Raw genomic sequence first — 19,769 nt, forward strand, 5'->3', positions numbered from 1 at the left:
CTGTCCTGGAACTCACTCTGTAGACCAGGCTGGCCTTGAACTCACAGGAATCCACCTGCCTCTGTCTCCTGACTGGAGGGAGTAAAGGTGTGCACCACCATCACCTGGCTATGACTACATTTTTATAACTAAAAATTGCTGGATGAATCCTGTATTTAAAACCCCTTATGGGACTATTCAAAGTAGAAATAAATAATTTTACTTTATCCAGAGTGTAGAATTCTCTGAATATGAGACCTCCTTAATCATTTTTTTTTTGGTTTAAGTTTAATTGGCAAGTAGCATTGTGGTGTCAGATTCCGCATGCCTTACCACAAGTCAAGTGCCTAACCCTAAGCATCTCCACCTCCAACTGTGTCTCCTTACTCTCTCTCCCTGAAGATTTTTCTAATTATCCATGTTTACACATAAAAGGTAATTTATAAAGACCAAAGACTTGAAACATAAAGACAACTGCAAGAGATTAATCGTTTGAAACTTTTTTTTAGGTACACGTGAGTTTTTTTGTTTCCACGTGAAAAAATGCATCACATGGTTAATGGCTACAGAGCACACCCATTCATTGCCTTCTGTCTTTTTTGGGTCAAGAATCTGGATGTGACAGAACTGGTTTCTCTGTGGTGTCAGGTGCCCTTTGAGTGGTCTGCCTTGCCTTCTGGAGCCTCTTTCAGTGCAGAGATGCTTGTTAATTCCATTTGAAATCACAGAAATAGCTTGAGTAGAAACTGATCATAGGTAGAATTTGTTCACTGTGTATCGCACCAAGGCGTCCCATTCTCTTGCTGACTGTCAGCCAGGGAAAATATCTCAACCTGCTCCCTACATCCCCTTACATTGCCATCTCCTGCTTCCCCTCCAGTCTGCAGGGACACAGTCCTACATCATACTATCATGGTGGTGGGAATCTTAGCACATTTGCCCCATTACACAGCTGAAGGTACCATTCCCACTTAATTGTGAAAGATGCCACAGCACATGTACCCAGGGGTTGGAATCTTGAAAGTCACCTTAGAATTCTGTCTACCATTGGGGCTTAGTCAGTCTGCTTTGTTATAACAGTAATAGCATATGTTGGGTGTATTAAAGAAAGACATTTATTTCTCACCTTTCTAGATACTAGGTTCAAGATACCATCAGAGCCAGTGTCTGCCTAGGACTAGCTTCCTGCACTGATCATAGATGCTTTCTGATCATAGATGCTTTCTCTTCTTCCTTTCTTAGCCTAGGGATCAGTTGTCCTCACAAAAATTTTATAAGGGCTGGAGCTCCTCCCAAAGATCTCAACTCCAAATACCATCAAGCTGGAAATTCGGCATCAGCATAAGAATTTGGGCAAGACACAACCACGTTACTGTAGCGTACCCATGACAAAGAAATATGTGAGGAAATCTTTGCTATCAAGGTCTCACAACCCATCACAGAACGTGACTAGCAGCAGCCTGAGGGTCCTGCCTTTGAGTGTCTGTCGACGGGAACATAATGCAATGCAATTCTAACTACAGGGCGAATGGTTTAAATAGGTTAAGCAACTGTGTTTATATGTAAATATATTCTAACCTAGAAATTACTGGTTAATTCTGAGTTGGTAGTGTTTACGGTATGGGTGGAACACAGGTGACTTCATGGGGATGAAGCAAGATTACAGGAGTAACAGAGATAGGGGTGCGGGGGACAAGAAAATATTCATAGTCCGAAAATGTATTGCTTCGATTCTTTGACAATTTGTGATGTAACTCAAAGCGGAAAGATGCTTTCAATGGTCTCATAAACTTGCCTTTGTATATACCACTAATTATGAAAAAAAATGCAGATTTTGCTGTGAAGAAACAAAATCAGCCAGATGAGGTAGTATACCTGTAATCTCAGGGCTCAGAAGGAGTTCTGACAAGCTAATAGAGCAATGATTGCTTACTGTTTGAGTCACAAGCTCATGATTTTAAATTTCTTTTGATTGTCTTCTGAATAGAGGCTTATATGCTGTTTAATCCAAATCTATAGTTTTTGTTAGGACTCAATGTGAGTCTATTCCTGCTGTTTTACAGATACATGTTACCTTCTTTTTATACAATGTGGATTTCAGTACAGACTAATATTGCTAATACATCTGAAAGTTTTATGTCCTTTTATAAAATGGAAATTCTTATAAACTTTGGAAAAATGGAGAGAATTATAAAACTTGGATCCAACTCTCACAAAATAAAAGGATTACAGTATTTTTTTCTCTCTTTCTCCTGGTCTTGAGACCCTTCACCTTCCTTAATTATTGAGACTATGAGTTTACAATTTTCAAATGAGTAACTTCTGTTCCTAGCTTGTATTTGTTTCACCAGGTTCTCACTTGGCTGACGAATGCATCCAAGCATCAATTGCTGATAACAACCTGCTCCAAATGACTATGAGTCCTGGACTTGCTGAAACCTGATGTGGTTCAATCCAGCCAATGTGATTGCTGTCTATTCAGTCTGTCAATGAATCAGAGGCTTCTAAGTTCCTTTTATTGCCTTTGACTAACATTCTAGCATTCCAGAGCCCTGATAACAATGTCCTAAGGTCAGCAGGAAGTAATTACAGAAAGGAATACATCATCCCTGTTCTCCCCTGGAATGTTAGATAAAAAGGGAATTTCCCTGTCAATCACCACAGGGATTTTGGTCATTGATGCCTTGAATAAATGATAATTCCCATCTGGGTGCCATTAAATTAATGATGCTAAAATCTCAATATCAGCTTCTGGAACCAACTCATCTCAAGGATTTGAGATGATGTACTATGCAGGGGCAAGGAATTTTGAAAGGGCACATGGGAGTCTTAATTAAAAATATAACAATAAAGGGGGAGTTAGTGTTACACCCACAGTCACCATATATATGTTTTATTTTAAATTTTTAAATGTGAATGTCTGTGAACAATCTTCCATGAATAGATTTTGGCATGAAAAGCACCACCGTATAATTTGCTTAGGCCTAATGGGAAGATCCATCTACTGGTTTCTAAAGGGGTTCTGACTTTGTTTTGGTATGGGGAGAGGGCATGTTTGTGTCTTTTCACAGGATGAAATTGAAGCTCAATCGGTAGGGTATATGGAGCAGAGAGATGCTGATCCTGGTGATGCTGACGATCCAGAATGGCCAGAGACCCATTGGGCCTATGTTCTAGCAGGAATTTCTGCTCTTGTTGTTATGCTGACTGCTACTGCACTTGCTTCAGCTGCTTTGTCTCAATCTATTCAAATGATGGATTTGTTAATCAATTATCTAAGATTGTTTCTATGACAGAGACTCAAGAAGACACAGATGTAAAAATAGGACATGAGTTGAATGTCCTGTATGGTGTGGTACAATCTTTAGGGGATGAGCTCCACAGCTTAAAAACCAGAGTCCATTTGAAATGTCATGCTAACTATCAATGGATTTGTGTTACATCTTCTGTGTATAATGAAAGTGCTATCAGTTGGGAAAGAGTTAAAGTACATAGTAAGGGAATCTGGCATGATTCTAGTGAGTCCTTAGAGTTGGTTAAATTCCATCAAGAAATATTGGATTTGAAGAAGGCAGTGGAACACTATATTCTGGAACACTTTAAAAAGGCTGTTCCATCACGGTCAGCATTTACTTCACTTCTTAGTAGTATTGCAGTTGTTGGAGTTTGTGTTCTTCTGGGTGTGATTTGTTTACCTATCGTTCATTGTGAACTCGCCATGGAAAGTGGGCTTGGAACTTCACAGAGTAAAACTCTGCACACTTTCCTAAAAACTTGACACCAGAGACTTGCAGTCAGAGATGGATGAGTTTTCTTTGCCTCTTTTCAACCTAAGACAGGAGATGGATCTCTAGGATCCATTCTCCCGTGACAGGTAAGAATTGAGTGCGGTAAGGAACCTCCAAGGCAGATGCAGTCATCCGAAGGACTCTGAGAGGTCCTTAAAAATAAAATAAAATGGGGAAATGCATAGAAACCCACATGTGAATAATTCCCATCTGGAGTCATTTGAGTTCGAGCTTGCTTGTCTGCTCTGCCTTTTCCAATAGCCTTGAGGGCTATGAGAGACTTCTGATTTATCCTGCAAGAAAAGAACACTCTATCTAGTAGAGAGTATACCGCTGAAGACAAACCTCAGGAACCTCAAGATAGAAGTAAGGCTGCTTCCGAACAGCAAGCACATGTTGGAAAAGAGGCTGCTCACTCAAAGACAGGAATGGTCTTGTGGTTAGATACTGACTGACCGTCTGTGCTGTGTTTTGTTCTGCTTTTGTGTTTAATCAAGTTCTGAAAGAAACTCTGCACTGTTTGGCTGCCTTGTCATGACCAGACAGAACTCCTGATTCTATGCTGTCTTCTGTTTCTTTCATCTGACTTTTCTTTGGCCTCGAGGATCCTTTATCCAGGAACCCTGGCTGACTTTGCAGGAGCAGGCTCCTACAACAGTCAATAATACAGAAAATAAAAATGTTCCACTTATTCCCACGAAGCTTTACACCCCTATGGAGAAAGACACAGAGATGTTCAGAGCAGGCGGAGTCCCATAGGAACCTGGTTTGGAAACAGTGAGGAAACTGAAGGGAGCTTCCTAAGTGCAGCCTTTTGGTCTCACCTGCTGCAGTGAGACTGTGAGTCCACCGCTTACCACATCCTAAAGGAAGCGCAGAGGAACAAAAGTGTCAGATGCCAGCATTGTGAAATGACTTTGGTGTGCTGTAACCTCTGTGTTCAGGGGGTTTTGTTTTCTTCTTAATCCTTTAGCCAGATAATTGTAAAAATAATATTAATTTTCCCCAGATGTCTAAAGCTTAGGGGAAATTGTCAAAAACATTTTGTCCATGTATCATATTACTCCGAGTCATAAAACTGTCCTCACCAGAGCAATTTAAGAATCCAAGATTATCTAAAGCAGATACGTGTATGTTGTATGTTACATATGTAGGTACATTTTGAACCTTTTCTCACCGGCGTTAAGAGAAAACATGATGCTATGTTAGTCAAGTATATTTGGGCTTGTAGTTTTGTAACATTAATACAAAAAAAGAGACTTTTTGGAGTTGCTCCATAGTCCTAGATTCTAACATTGTCCACAGGTTAGTTTATATTTGGATTTTCAACTGCTCCGTGGAACACCCAAAGGCCAGCCACTGGGTAGATGTTCTCTTTGCAGAAACCACAAAAATCTCTCTGTAAGAACTTTGGCCGGTCCAAGAGAAAGGAGCAAAATGTACTGCCGTTGTGACTTTACCAACAGTAGAGCCCACCAGACACCTCCAAAAACCTAAAGTCCACAAACACCACCCATGTGCTCGGAGCTTTCCATCAGCAGACAACCCAAGGTGAGGCCGACTTCCTAAGGAGAAACACAAACCAAGTAGGAAAGAGAACAAAATGGATAATCCACCAAGAGAAAAGCTACTTTTTAAAAAGTATTATTAATAGACCCAAAGAAACAAGGATGCTGTTTGAAAGAAGAACACAATGTCAGGTTTTTTAAAAATACTTTTTATTGATTTCATTGAGCATACATTTTTCTTTGCTCCCCTCCTTTCTTCTCCCCTCCCCTTCAGCCCTCTCTCCCAAGGTCCCCATGCTCCCAATTTACTCAGGAGATCTTGCCTTTTTCTACTTCCCATGTAGATTAGATCCATGTATGTCTCTCTTAGGGTCCTCATTGTTGTCTAGGTTCTCTGGAATTGTGATTTGTAGGCTGGTTTTCTTTGCTTTATGTTTAAGTCACTTATGAATGAGTACATATGATATTTGTCTTTCTGGGTCTGGGTTTACCTCACGCAATATGATGTTTTCTAGATCCATCAATTTGCCTGCAAATAGCAAGGTGTCATTATTTTTTTCTGCTGTGTAGTACTCCATTGTGTAAAGAGACAACCTTTTGATTATCTATTTTTCAGTTGAGGGGCATTTACGTTGTTTCCAGGTTCTGACTTTGACAAACAATGATGCTATGATAGCTGAGCACATGTCCTTGTGGTACCAAAAGTGGTATTGCTGGGTCTTGAGCAAGGTTGTTTCCTAATTTTCCTAATTTCCTACCAAAGCTGAAGGAAGCAAACGTGCAGGGCCCTCGGCCAGTCTGTTGGGTGAGCGGTTCTCCACCTGGGTGTGACCGCAGTGACTACATAACTGACATCAGTTGGTTCAGAACCGGTCATCAAATTGCTTCCTCGCTCACTCACAAATGTGCCCTTTACATTAACTGAACAGGCTGCATCTAATCACTTGCGCATTTTCTGAAACTGCTAGGTAAGAATAACAGAAAAACCGAACTCCTTTCTCTGAAAGCGATACACACACAACTACATCCAACAGAAAGGACACAGGGAGGATTTTATCTTTAAGAGTGTTGACTTCTGCCTCCTCGGGGTCATGCACTGAGAAGAACCTCTCCTTCTCTGCTCCCGAAGTACTCACACCTGAGCACTTTCCAGCACGCTGACATCTATGGCTATGTGCACCAATGTGCCTTTTCTCTGATGTCACCAGCAGCATTTGGGCCAGAGATGTAGCTGTGCATGCTTGCGGGGGAGTGTGCTGCACTGTGTGTCTAGGCCAGAGGACAACCTCAAGTGCCATTCTGTTCTAAAAGGAACATGCCTTTCGAGTGAGAAAACACTGCTCACACTTAGAGACTAATAAAGGAAAGGGTTCTTTAACACAGCAGACATCCAGCTTTTGTCAGGAGCTACTGCAGGCCGTGATGCAATTACAACTCACTCTCAAATCTGTTGCTGTCTTCTGTAATGTCACTTGTGCAATAACAGCCACGAATCTCCCAATTACCGTGCATTTTCATACAATGTGTGCATGTAATCTTATGATTGCATCTCAGTCTTATAGGCACACATATCCGTGGACGGTCAAATAGATGACTTTTCATTTAGCTATATAGCTGTGATATATAGAATATATATTAGGACATGCATCATAGCTAGGTCTATTGTCCCACGAGGACTACAGACACCTAAAAACCTGCCTTGCTAACTACACACAATTATCTCATTTTCACCTCAGAACAAGTTCAACTAGACTCAAGGCATTTTGTAAAAAGAAAACTTGACAGCTTACACAAGATCAAAGTCACAGATGTCCAACCGAGGCTACTAAGAAAAAGCATGCCAATTCTTCTATTTCCAATCCACTAACAATGGATCTGAGTCTCAAAGTTGTCATCGGCACTGTGCACCCTCCCTGTCTGGTCGAGGCTTTGCTCCTATGGCCCTGGACCTTTGTGTTGCCATGGTGAGCGGCTCAGCTCCTTATGCTTCAAGGCTCCTCAGGAGAAGAGTTTTTAGAATAGAAGAAGAAGCATGGAGGGGTTAGGAGGAGGACAGGATTATTAGAAACAGAACAATGAAGAGCACGTGAAATGAAGAGCACTAGCCTGTCTGTGTGGGGTTATTATAGGAATCCTTTCCTCCCCCTTCACTCCTGAGAAGCATTCACCTTTGGGACCCTGGGTAGGGGCTGGAGCTGGTCTCATAGCCCCCGCAGCTGGTGCCTGCACCAGGGTATCAAGGAGAATAATCTGGAAATTATCTGTGAGGAAGAGGTAATTCCCTTCAAGAGGAACATCAGATGGTCCCTCCTGGAAGTGTTCCAGAGATACATTTCTGAACAGGCGGCTTCTCAGGGGACCTTACCAAAACGAAGCTGCAGGTGGTAGAGACAGTCCAGAATGCCTTGGAATTGGGTGAATAGCCCCCACCCCTCCTGCCACCCAAGGGCAACCCTAAGGAGTCCTTTCTGGAAGTGCCCAGAGACACTTCCCGAATTGTCAGCTTCTCAGACAGTCCTCACCAGTAGTAGGAAGCTACTGGTTGAAAGGACAAAGGCCCTAGGACACGAATGTTTGTTGACAATGACTGATCTTTTACTCCCAATCCCCCCCCCAAACACATTCTTTCGGTGATTTTTTTCTTTCACAATGGGTCTAACAGTATGTAAGCAAAAAACAGCTCTTTACAATTTTTTTTTTAAAGTGCTTAAAAAGAGAGCGATTCAAGTCAATTCTAGCCAACTTAATGACTTCCTCTCATTAGTACAATAAGTAAGTGCCTGTTTTACTGACTGGGGAATTCTACATGTACAGTTATGAGATACTATAGGGAAAAATAATAAAGATTGGTGCACAAAAAAAATAAAGGGATGTATATGCCTTCTACAGCTTTCACCATTTGGAATGTACTTAGAAAAGAAGTGGCTAACAGTCTGGACCCTATACACAGGCCAGATGAGAGAACACCCCTATCGTCTGCCACCTAGCCCAAAATCTAGGGAGAATGTTGAGCCTTTAATAACAGGTCCCAATAAAAGCAGCTCAAAAGAGGATATTAATAAATCAGACATAAAATAATTAACCTCTAAAAATAAAGCTAACTTAAAGGATGAAACCAAGTTAAAGGATAAAACATAATTCCAAACAAATGGCCGCTGACAAACATAAAAATAGACAAGCCGGGCGGTAGTGGCGCACGCCTTTAATTCCAGCACTCAGGAGGCAGAGGCAGGCGGATCTCTGAGTTCGAGGCCAGCCTGGTCTACAAGAGCTAGTTTCAGGACAGACTCTAGAAACTACAGGGAAACCCTGTCTCGAAAAAAAACAAAAAAAAAAAAAACAAAAAAAAAACATAAAGATAGTCAAAAGGGGCCTCTAAGTCAAAGACAGATCATGACAGACACTGGAGAAACAACACTACAATCCTAATTGGTGTTCTTTGTTAAGTTTAATTAACCCTACAACAAGACAGCCTGAGTCAGTGAAGTTTGCCAGGCTCTCCTGCAGCCTGGCGGGGCTGACAGCTCAGACCCCTGCCTTCTCCAAGCAGCTTTCTTTGCTATGACCTCCTGAGACTATCAATAAAAGTGGATGAGATCTGCTATGTTCTCACAGCCGCTTGCAACTCCGATTGCTCTGCAGCCAGAGCTTTGACGAAAATGATTCATGAAAGAGTTAACTGCCCAACTGTTTCAGCCCAGCACCCAACTGCTGTTCATTTACCTAAGGAAGCAAGCAAGCTTCTTCACCAACAGGCCTACAGCAGCTACTGGGGCTCTGGTCAGGACCCTCAGGCTGATTAAAAAAATTTAAAGATTCCCCCACTTTCACTTTTATCCCCACACTCGCGAGGTATTTCTTCCCTTGTTGCTACTTTAAAAATCTCTCTCTTTCTCTTTTTGGGTAAAATGCACCATACTGGAACTTTGTGCTTGTCTGCAAAATCGCAGCTGCCTCAAAAAGTTCCCATTAATAATCTTCCAGTGGAGCTCAGAGACTTAAATAGATAAACATCTTCCCCCTCTCTTCCTCTAGCTGTCTGCACCCTCCACCTTCACTTCAGCCTGAGTCCTCACCCCTCCCCTCCCACCTCCAGTTCATCAGACTCAAGCAGGCATGTCACTGCTGTTTGTCTGGCCAGCCTGGTTTCCTACAGACCTCATCTGGCTCTAAAAGTCTCTTTTCCTGACACTAGGGACCTATGTCTTCAGCTCTTTGTCTTCTTATTAAATGCCTAACTACTTTCCAAGTATAGATAAAAAATATGGCCGCAAAATGTCTGGTTTGTTGTTATTGTTGCTTTTTGACTGGTTTAAACGTCTGAGCTGACAGGTTCTTTCTGTTTTTCTGCCAGCTCAAAAAATACTTTTCCTCCTTTAGTTGCCCATCAGCCAGCTGTTTTGGTCTCTACTGCACCTTGTTTATCTCATGGCACACTACAAGGATTCCCTGCCGATCTCCTTATGTGTTGTATTTCTGCTTAAGAGCTTTCCTTTCCATATTGCAATGACTTCAAACTTTTATCTTTAAGGCTAAATTTAACAGAAATAAAATATAAAGTTCTAACTCTACAAAGACAACAAACTTAAATCATAAACTATCAAAAGTAAACATGTATACTTCTAAAACTTTTTTAAAATGGTGCTTAACTTTAAGTATTTCCCACTCCGCAGGCATTCATTATAATTCCCTGGGCTCAAGATACTGTGGAGAGAGCGCATCATCCTTAAAACACTCAGGTGTCCAAATAACAAAATGGAGATTTTAGATATTCATACCCCATTATGTTCTAAACCATGCTCTCTAGGAAATAAACTATATAAACACCTCTGAGGACAATATGAGCTCCTTCCTCAGCTACTCCTCCACAAAGTTTCTCCCAAACCTTTAGTCAAATAGAAGGATCTCCTCACTGGACACTGGAAAGGTCCAGATGTTTTAATAACATCAGGTAGAGGGTGTGCTTGTATGTTTTCACAGAACACTGAATAACCATTGCAGATTCCAGATTGGCTGATTAGACCCTCTGGCCAGCCCGCTGCAGACCAGATGTATCCCCAAACTGCCAGCAATGGCAGAAAAAGAAAACTCACACCATTACAGCTCTCTCCCCGGAGTGACCCTTAGCACTGCCTCTGAAGGGGGACTCTGAAAGCACACAACCAACTCCTGGACTTCCCCAATGGATGCCTCATGTCTTCCCTGAAAAAGGAGTCTCCTTTCGTCCCTAAAACATTACCTTGGCTAAAATATATGATTAGTCTTTCATCTTCTTAGACCGCATTGTAAATCAATGGACGACATTTGGCTGGGTCAGTCCCACTTATGTGGCCCTGCCCACTCAGTCCCTCACATCTCAGACTCGTTCATACCGTTTGTTGTCTGCCAGTGATCACGTTAGTCTTCAACGCAATTATAACTCAATTGACATTCAGGCTTGGGTTATGTCCCCTTTCGCCATCTTATATACAGGCAAGATGGGAACTTTAAACATCATTCCAAATGGATCAATTTATGATAACAATTGTTATCTGACTAACCGGCTTACCCCTCTACTAATCCCAAAGCCTTCATCCTTCTTCGTCAACTTCCGCATATAATGCTGCCTATTGATCTCTGTTCCATATTTGCCCTAGAGCAGCTGCCAGTTCTCCTCTACATCCTAAGAGATTCACTGTTGAGCTTACCATTGGTATTACTGCTCTCATAACCATTGTGAGTTCTGTAGCAGCCCCTACTACAGCTCTGGTTCAGCTAACACACGGTGCTAACCATGTTAACACCTTGTCTAAGAATTTTTGATCCCTATGGCTCTGGTCACTCAGGAAGGAATCGATCAAGGATTAATAGAAATGTTCTATTAAAATAGAAACAAATGTTCGAGAAGAAGCCACTCTGTTTGGGCAATCAGATCCAGAATATTAAGGTACGCTTGACAACAGCATGTCATACTGATTAAGTGATCTATGTCACTCCTCTACCTTTTAATGGCTCAAAAATGACTTAGGATCAGGTGCAGGCTCACCTGAGAGGCATCTGGAATAGTTGCCATCTAGGTATAAATACAGGTGCCTTACATTCTCAGATTAGTGCTATCAGCCGTTCCAGACTCCAACTTCCTTCTGTAGAGGACATAGCTAATTATATTGTCAGTTCAGTTTAAGAATTTAGTTAGCAATAATTCCTTGTGGAAACTTCTTATTAATTTGGGAATTATAGGGGTGTTGATCATCTTGCTCTTATCTTTTCTTTTTTTTACCTCAAACGCCTAGGACCTGCTTTGCACAATGCCCAGAGAAAAATACACACACTGTTTTTATTAAATGAAAGAAGGGAGTTGCTACGGGTCGCAAGATTATGCCATGAGAGCTCAGCGCATCCTTCAGGGATTAACTCATCAGAGATGCTTATCTCATGTGGGATGTACCTCATTTAGCAAGGGATGAGGAGTCTCCTCACCAGAGATGCCATCTCATCAACCTCATCTGCAAGACGATAAGGAATACCACCCTCTGAATGTGGTGAGCTGTCCCCATTGCAGACTTCTTGTATGAAGAGTTCTTTCCCTCAGATTACATCTTGGGAATTCTTCCCACAGCACTACAGTGTGTTAACCGTCTACCAGGCATAATCTTTCCTATGCATTCGTATATTGGATACCGCCGCTCCCCCCCCCCCACCCCGCCAGTAGTACGTGATTCTGGTGAGAAAACAATCAAAGTCAACGTCCTTGCTCTCTCAACCTGATCTTTGTATAAACTTAGAAATCTGGCCTCCTGTAATTATTTTTTTCTGGCAGACAATGGGTTAGTGTTAGGGTCCAGGCAAAGGGACCTCATTTGAGGCATTCACAGATGCCCACGGCCAAGAGTTACAGCACGAATGATGTCGTTGAGTCACCGCTCTCAGAGAGACGGAGAACCAGGCTGTCCTGGATTTACGTGGCCAGCAGATAAGAAAATGCTGCCGTAAGACTGACTTACCTGCTTCTGTCTTTAAACAGATAAGAAAGATATCAGGAGCGTTTATCAGGAGCTATTTCAGGCCATGACGTAATTACAGCTCACTCTCAAATCTGTTGCTGTCTTCTGCAATGTCACTTGTGCAATAACAGCCATGAATCTCCCAATTACCGTGCATTTTCATACAATGTGTGCATGTAATCTTATGATTGCATTAAGCACACATATCCGTGGATGGCCAAATAGATGACTTTTCATTCAGCTATATAGTTGTGATATATAAAATATATACTGGGACATGAATCATATCTAGGTCTATTGTCCCACAAGGACTACAGACACCTAAAAGCCTGCCTTGCTAACTACACACAATTATCTCATTTTCACCTCAGAACAAGTTCAACTAGACTCAAGGCATTTTGTAAAAAGAAAACTTGACAGCTTACACAAGATCAAAGTCACAGATGTCCAACCGAGGCTACTAAGAAAAAGCATGCCAATTCTTCTATTTCCAATCCACTAACAATGGATCTAAGTCTCAAAGTTGCCATCGGCACTGTGCACCCTCCCTGTCTGGTCGAGGCTTTGCTCCTATGGCCTTGGACCTTCGTGTTGCCATGGTGAGCGGCTCAGCTCCTTATGCTTCAAGGCTCCTGTAGGAGAAGAGTTTTTAGAATAGAAGAGGAAGCATGGAGGGGTTAGGAGGAGGACAGGATTATTAGAAACAGAACAGTGAAGAGCACGTGAAATGAAGAGCACTAGCCTGTCTGTGTGGGGTTATTATAGGAATCCTTTCCACCCCCTTCACTCCTGAGAAGCTTCTGGATAGGGCTGGAGCTGGTCTCATAGTCCCTACAAACTCTGGCTAGTCCTCCAGGAGGAGGCAGCCATGACTAGAAGAGCTTACTAACTACATACACCTTAGGGTTATGCATTTCACAAACGCTGTCATCCTTAAATCCCTTTGATGCCCTGTCCCCAGGTTATACTTTGAACCATTTAAACAGACATGGTGACACCAAGTCTGGCTCCTTGGGCAGATGGAAGGTTGACATAGCAAAGAGATTGCCAGAATTGTTTCTCAAGTACAGCAGTGGTGTTCTTTGCTAGTAGTCGATAGCCAGAGTCATCTTGCCCGCCTGGCAGAATTACGCTTTTCCTGATAAGAGAACAGGGCACTTAATGGCGGACTGGGACTTAATAGTGACTGTGACCCTGTGCTGACACCTTGAACTGCAGGTTGGACTCAGGGCTGTCTCTTTTTGTTATGGAAATGGAGTCTAATAGGAGGTCAGCTTTGGGGAACTAACAGTAGGTAGCATCTTGCCATCCTAAATCTTGTTTGTCTCTAACAGACCTGGCTAGGTCATTACTTACCTCTGGAGTATCTAGGAGGCAGGGCTCTCGTAGCTACATTTTACTTTGTGTGACTTAAAGGCTGAAACAAAACTATTAGTATATCCTTCAGAGCATCAATTCTATCGGTTGTGGTTTCTTTTACATCAGTTCTTTGGGGGCTGTCCACCTTGTTTTCTGAGATAGGATCTCTCAATGGCCTGGAACTCATCAGGTAAAGTTAGCTGGTTGGCTGCTGTCTCCTTCTCAGCACAGGGATCACAAGGACAAGCTATCATGCCTGGCTTTTTTAAAACCTGGGTTGGGTACGGGGGACAAACTCGGGTCCTCATGCCTACACAGCAAGAACTTCACTAGTGAAGCCTTCTCCCTGGCCCCAGCTTCATTTTAAGGATAGTGACTGTAGCTAAACAGTACTGAGAGTTCTCTGGGGTGGTGCCACACTATGTGGACCACACCTAATCACCTATTAGTGTACCCCACGGAAACAAATCTCCAGGCAATTGATAGAGCAAGGATTGGTTTCGGCCGATGGCTTTGGATGTTTTCCACCAAAATTAATAGACTCCATTGGTTGGGCCTACAGTGGAGCAACACAGCAAGGCTCAAATCATTCAGCACTCAATGAAGGCTAAGCCTGGGATCCCACAGTACCCTAGAGGTGCCACACAGCACCAGCAACACAAAACCGTCCCTAGTGCCTCCCTGTTACTATTTCTGCCACCTTCAAGGGATGGCAAAGCAGGCTAAATCCTGGAAAGACGCTGTGCGTGCTAAGGCTGATGGGCTGACTTAACATCGGTGAGTGTGGTGGGTGGGGTTGGAGGATTGCAGTTTCAAAGCCTAATTCACAGTGTATTGTGAGGAATGGCCAAATAGCCATTCCTTGACCATGTGTGTCAGACCTAACATCATCACAAACAGATTTTTGAAAAAGAAAACAGCAACAACAACAAAAAAAAACAAAAAAAAAAAAAAAAAAAACACCTTTGGAGTTGGAACATGCTAGTTCTAGTTCTCGCCAAGGGAAGGCAAAGAATGCTGCCAAATGACACCTGAGGCCTGGCTGCCTGGCTGTGACCTGCTGCAGAGAACAGCCCACCAATGGATTTCCCAGTTACCTTGACTTATGACTTACTTTGTTCTGATTCCGTAAAACCTCTCAGAACTCCTTCCACCCAGGAACTTGCAACCCAGGGTAACCTAGCTCCATGTTACTGGTGATGATCATTCCTATTTGACTTTAGAATAAACTCACATCTTCCCTTTGAAATGGAAACTATGTTTCTATGACAACGAAATTCAAACTCTTGCAGGACAGACAGCTCCTTGAAGTGGTTCTTTTAGCCGTCCACCATCATACAGAAACTAAAGTGAAGAGCAGTTAAATAAGAAACCTTTGTTCCCACAGATAGTTAGGAAGCCAGTCTGTCTGATCCCAAGACTATGTCATAATTACCCGGGGTACCTGACGACCTCTCAGGGGCAGAGGCCACTTTGCTCTCACTGGTGCCACCTCTGGACCCAGCTTGATGCCAGGCACAGGAGTGCTCAGTTCGTGGCTGGCACTGTGTGCAGCGAGATGCCAGGGTGTGAGCACCTTTACTATGACTAATGGGTTGTCAGCTTCTCTGTTGTGGAGGGGAGGGAAACACCAGAGCAAAACCCATCTGCCTGAGGGTGACCTGTCGAGCTGCCTTTGACATTCACGGTATGGATGCAAAGTTGGCGTCCAGTACAAACAGAAGAAAACTCTGACCCAAATGACCTAAAAAAGGAATATGAAGCCCAGAAAGAAGGAAATGAAGACTTTTATTATGCGAAATATTTAATCTAATGTAATCAAGATGTGACCTGAGCTGGCTGCTGTAAACAAAGCCAAAGTTTCAATGACTAACTCGTCATGCTTTGCAAGGAGATGTGATGCTGACTAATATGTGCTGTTGTGGTCTAAGGGCTCCTGTGTACATGCTTCAGACTGGCTTGTCTCACTTCTGTGTACGCCCCAGGGATGCTGAGAGGGCAGACATCACATGCAAACCTCAGATTTTCTAGAGTGTAGATAATACAAAAAGAAACGCAGAGTTACAGAATGGCTGACTGTTTCTGTTTAAGTTAGGAAAGACAAGTACTTGGGGCAGAAATGTTTCAAAATATGCGGTGTGTAAACCTGTGAAAATAATTTTAGAGGTTTTAGTCCAAGCAAAATGTGACTGGACTAACATATGTTTTGTTTTAAGAGTATCCAGTTATGAAGTCATCTTTATGTGAATGGTTAAAATCTATAAGGAGTATTCTTGGAGGCCTTGACAGTACAAATTAGCAAATGGTTTATGTAATTTAGAAGATTTAGAAGCCAATGCCTCAGATCTTGACTGAAAAGATTTCACTTGAGAACTCAAAAGGGAAGGAATTGGATAATGAATCGTGTGGGTGGGAGTAGGTGGCGTCAGAGCTCGGTAGACCCTGTCTCTCAGCTACAGCAGACATCACTGGCCTTTTATCTCACATCTCCACGATAACCATGACCCACGAAGTTGGCATGGGGATCCAATTCTTCTATTCACTGAAACATCCAGGGTGAGCACACAGGAACAACTGGGGGCATGGCTATTGGTGCTGTTGCTTCTCTGCAGTATCCATGTGGCGTTAAAGGACACCTTTAGGAAGCAGAGGAATAAAATTTTGGAAGATACAGTCCAGATGAAGTTGGACTGTATCTCGGATTTGTGTATCATCCTCATGGGAGCACTCACTCAGTCTTTGTGCCTATAAGGCACATGCCTGGGGCAAGACGCCAATCAGACGCAAGAAGTAGTGAAAGTAAGTTATACAGAAATAAAAGGTTAAAAAAAAAAAACCCTGAGGCCAAAAGTAGATAAAGAGAAATGGGTTAATTAAAGTTAAAAGAGTTAGCCAGAAATGAGCACAAAGTAAGTCAAGCACTCAAAACTAATAATAAAATTTTATAAAAAAAATAAAAACTCATAATTAAAAAATTGGGGGAGTTGCTAACCTAAAAGGAAAAGTCTGGTGCACAAAGCTTAAGGCATCCAAGTCAAATTAACTAGTAAAAGTGACCCTTACTAAAGTTCCCACAGAGAGAATAAAACCTAGTTCAAAGGAGGAAGAGGAAGAAAAGGAAGGAGGACGAACACAGAGCTCTTCGGTTTTGAGTTCTGTGTTTCTTGACTCAAATCTAACCCAGAGGACAATGTCTCCAACAAAGCCAGGCTATGCATGCAGAGTTCAGGTGAACTTCAGAAACAAAACGTGAGACCTGAACCATTGGGGGAGTGAGCTGAAGAAGAGTGACAGATTCAGGGGGAGTGGAAACACCTCCAGTTGGTCAGGAAAATATGAAGAAGCAGAGAGACTAGAAAATATGGGAACTGGGCACATTTTGGTTTGGTTGAAGCAAAAAGCTGGAGCCAGAAGCGCAATGATTTGAACACAGCCTGTCCTCCAGCGATGAACCTGTTCAATCCCCCAAATTTCATGGTATTGACAGTCTGGGTAAAAACAATCCAGTCACAACATCTGGAGGTGAGATTTCAGATCAGTAGGGTGGAGTTCCCATGACTGAATCCTGGTGGCTCTTGGAGAAGGAGAAACACAGATGTCAAATACACATCTGCTTCTTCTCTGGTGTGATGCATACGGCTCAACGGGTAGGAGGAGACAAGCCTGTAGCATGCTGCCCAGGACTTTCCAATCTAGATCATGGCAAAAATAAACCTCTTGTCTCTCTAATCAAGCTCGTTACCGGAATTTTTTTTATAGCTATTGAAAGTTAGCTAAAATGCAGACGAATTTAGATTCTATAAACACACATTGTAGGTTTTTTCAACACGCAAGTAAACTAGGGCTATACTGACTGGCGTGTTGTAGGTCTGTGAGCAGTAACAGCTTCTAGGACTGCATTAGAAAACAAGAAACGCACATCTTTGAATAAAAATTATAATAGCTTGAAATCTAACTTAACCTCAGTATTTTATGATGTTTTACTATATGATTTGCATTACTTCTTTTTACATAAAACACTGTTTCTGTAAGCCAGTGATTATTTTGCCTCATCTCAATTAAACACTGTATTACTTTCCAAGAATTACACAAAAGTTGCCTCTACAAACATATCTCCTCACTGGCCCTTTCCATCCTGACACACTGTCTTCTTAAGAGGACACCATTTGTATTGATGTGAAAGGCACAGTAATCTGGTATGATCTCATTCAGAGGTACACTGTCATGTGGTATGATCTCACCTAATTGTATCTATAAGGAAAAGGTAGAATTCTGAAGCAGTGCTTAGGCGTGTCTTGTCTTTAGTGAGAACTGACAGTGGAATCATCTTCCCTAGAGCTTTCCCTGCCTACTGTCATCTTCTCAGGGTACCCACATTCATGCCACAACGTTTGTCAAATTCTTATTCAAACTTCACCAGAGCAAGAAGAGCACCTGGTCCTTGCAGAGAAAAGACTGCCTTCCTTGCACTTGCGAGCTTAAGAGGAGATAAGAACTCTCTGGATGTAGTAGTTAAATTTAAGAATCAAGTGGTTTTCTCATGGCCATATTTCCTATCACAGGGCAAAAGCGAGTCAGACAGAACTGGGGAAAATGAAACAAAGGTTCTGAGCAACACAGTGATAATCATAATAGTGAGCCCTTCCTGGAGACCTGACGTGTTCAAGGCAGGGGTCTTAGCATCTGCGTCTGCTCATTGGCTTCATGCTTGTGTGGAAACCTGTGAGGCTGATACATCATTCCTTACTGACAGGGAACCTGAGGCATTCAGCAGCTGTTAGTCTTAAGTCTCGGTATGTAGGAGACGAAGGTAAGATCTAGACCCAGGTCTGTGAGTACTGGCATTGCATTCCTGACTACCTCACTTCCTCATGTCAGAGAGGGGGAAGTCCTGTCAAAGGTGAACAGATTTCAGGCTCAGCTCCCAGCTTTCAATGTTTACTTTTTATAAACATTTTACCATTTCCATAAACTTACGACTACTAGGTTTTTATAACCTGGGAACAACTGGGACAAATTGAGTCCCCAGAAATGGCATGGCTCACTGGCATACAACAAATGTGGAGCACAATGAGTGGTGTGGGTGGGAGCTGTCAGGAGTCCACTGTGAGCACTCCCACATTTGGCATCATCTCTTAGGAGGGAGGGAGGGAGGGAGTAAAAAAGAAAGGGGGAGGGAGGAAATGGAGGATGGGAGGAAGGGAAGGACTTAAAATTTTTCCAGGTAGGGCTGGAGAGATGGCTCAGTGGTTAAGAGCACTGGTTACGTTTCCAGAGGACCTGGTTTTTCATTCTAGCACTGACATGTTGACCCACAACTCTCTGTTAACTACACTGAATGGAATAATTGACTGCTGTGGAACAATCCTTTTGTGCACTGTGAGGATTTGTCACTCAGATTGGTGTAGTAAAAACTGATTGGCTGGTAGTCAGGCTGGAAGTATAGGTGGAACAACCAAACTTAGGCTACTGGGGAAAAGAAAGGTAGCTTAGAGGAGTCACGAGAAACTCAGAGAGAAGCAAGGTGGCATGCCATACCGAGAAAAGGTTACGGAGTCACGTGGCAAAATATAGATAAGAAGTATGGGTTAACATGATTGTAAGAGTTAGCTAGTAATAAGCCTGAGCTACTGGCCAAGCATTTATAATTAATATTAAGCCTCTATGTGGTTATTTGGGAGCAGCTTGCAGGACAGGAAAACTCCGCCTACAATTCACAGGGATCTGAAAAAAATTTTTTTCAGTGTTCCAGGTGCCGTCAGAAGACTCTGTAGGGTTGAAAGTTCACAACTGGACAGTGCCTCAAGGCATGGCTTTTCTTACTAGGCTGCTGCCCCTCAAGTGAAACCTTGCTGAACAGAGGCATTATGTATATTCACAGAATAGGAACATGGATGCAGAAAATATGAGAATGGAAACACTGTAGCACAAAGCCATTTAATAAACAGGTGTCAGTCACGCATCCCTGGACCTTCATTCCTGAAGTATCCCTGAGTACATAAAGGTGATGCTTCCCTGCTTAGCCACAGTCATCAGAAAGCCTGCCTAAGAGCATTCTTTTGGTCAGGGTCATGGTGGGTGAACCAGGTCTCTCTCTCCTAATCCCAGGTCTAATCCAGGAGAAAAAGGCCGGTCCCCAGGTGACCTGATGG

The sequence above is a fragment of the Arvicola amphibius genome, chromosome 14, assembly GCF_903992535.2.
Source record: "Arvicola amphibius chromosome 14, mArvAmp1.2, whole genome shotgun sequence".
In the NCBI taxonomy this organism is placed as follows: Eukaryota; Metazoa; Chordata; class Mammalia; order Rodentia; family Cricetidae; genus Arvicola; species Arvicola amphibius.